This window comes from Austrofundulus limnaeus, unplaced genomic scaffold (assembly GCF_001266775.1).
Source record: "Austrofundulus limnaeus strain Quisiro unplaced genomic scaffold, Austrofundulus_limnaeus-1.0 Scaffold5, whole genome shotgun sequence".
In the NCBI taxonomy this organism is placed as follows: domain Eukaryota; kingdom Metazoa; phylum Chordata; class Actinopteri; order Cyprinodontiformes; family Rivulidae; genus Austrofundulus; species Austrofundulus limnaeus.
Genome location: NW_013952407.1, coordinates 4,364,509 through 4,366,505, shown reverse-complemented (window position 1 = coordinate 4,366,505; position 1,997 = coordinate 4,364,509).

Genomic DNA, 1,997 nt, shown 5'->3' with positions numbered 1-1,997 from the left:
GTGTGTGTGTGTGTGTGTGTGCAGTATAAATGTGAGGGCCATAGAGAGAGCTTGCAGGCTGCAGACCAATGACAGCATCCCAACACAGCTCAGTGTGGATTAAAGCATTCTCATTTCCGGTATTCTGTATTTGGAACATTTATTTGAAACACAAAATGACTTATGTTGGGTATAATGGTGATTGTTCTCCTCGTGCACATGAAATGAAACACCAACACGCACCAACCTGCTGCTTTTGGCTCTGAAACATGGAGGTTTTGGTCACAACAGTGGAAGAAAAACCCCATCAGAAGTGTTAGAAGACAGGAGGATTTGGGTTGTTTTGTTGGACAGATGGGTGACGTCCCCGTGAGGACGGGAGAACCCGGCTCACCTGGGAGTCCGGCGCAGATGCAGAAGAAACTCAGAGGAAAGCAGCAGCCTCGTGGGACGGTTCATCTGCAGAGATCTGGGTCAGGAAGGGGTCAGTGAAGAGAGGAGGCGTTAATTAAAAACCTGGACAGACGAGAAAAACAGCTTTAAAAAGATCTCTGATTGTAAAGCTTCCTTCTCAGTTAAATAGTTGTCTTACGTACAACCACCTCAAAATCCCCTGCTGTAACACCCCCCCCCCACACACACACACACACACACAGATGGCTCTCACTTTGTGCATTAGTCTAAGTCCGGCCTCACATCTGTATACTGAAGAAACAGTAACCCATTGTTAATCTGCGGCTTAAAGCAGCCCATTAACCAGAGAATAATCTGTCTGCGCCCGAGGCAGCTGCCCCGGATCAATATTCCTCACAAGCTAATTCGGAAACAAAATGCACCAAACTGCATCTGAATAAGTCAGCCACAAGTGATTTGTTCAACACATCGCACACCAATGTTGCCAAAAAGTAAAATATGAGCGGTCTTTGTGCAATGTGTTGAGGATGACTCTCAGCTACCACCAGATTTTAGCAAGTGGGGTTTTCTGGAGTTTTTGCTGTAGGCGAAGTTCATCCTAACTGTGATTGGTGGTGTTCTTTGACGTGGGCGGAGTTCATCCTAACTGTGATTGGTGATGTTCTTCGATGTGGGCGGAGTTCATCCTAATTGTGATTGGTGGTGTTCTTCGATGTGGGCGGAGTTCGTCCTAACTGTTATTGGTGGTGTTCTTCGATGTGGACGAAGTTCATCCTAACTGTTATTGGTGGTGTTCTTCGATGTGGGCGGAGTTCATCCTAACTGTGATTGGTGGTGTTCTTCGATGTGGGAGGAGTTTGTCCTAACTGTTATTGGTGGTGTTCTTCGATGTGGACGGAGTTCATCCTAACTGTGATTGGTGGTGTTCTTCGATGTGGGAGGAGTTTGTCCTAACTGTTATTGGTGGTGTTCTTCGATGTGGACGGAGTTCATCCTAACTGTGATTGGTGGTGTTCTTCGATGTGGGAGGAGTTTGTCCTAACTGTGATTGGTGGTGTTCTTCAATGTGGGCGGAGTTCGTCCTAACTGTGATTGATGGTGTTCTTTGATGTGGGCGGAGTTTGCCATAACTTTGATTGGCAGTTTGGAATACAGGCGGAAAGCTTTGGGTGTGGGCGAAGTTTGGCAAAACTGTGATTGATCAGAGTGACTTGTCTTGTGGGGCAAATTAATAAATTAAGTAATGGTAAAATTCTTGTGAACATGTAAAGCTAATTTTTTGATTTCAAGTTTAGTGCAGCTAGTACTTTCCTGTCTCAAGTTAGGACTAACATTAATCTTCATTCTCAAAAATAGCAATCTTTTTCCAGGTGGGTTAGGATTGTTTTGACTGAAGCAAATGGTTACCCATCCCTAAACATGCATGACGTTCAGATTTCTTGTGGCTAGCACTGGGGCTGCAACTAACCATTATTTTAATAATCGATTAATCTGTCGATTATTTTTTTGATTAATTTTTTCGAAATCATTAAAACACGTAATTAGATAAATATAAGTAGATATAAATTAATTTAATTCCTGTATAAATTAGGATGCAAGTTATC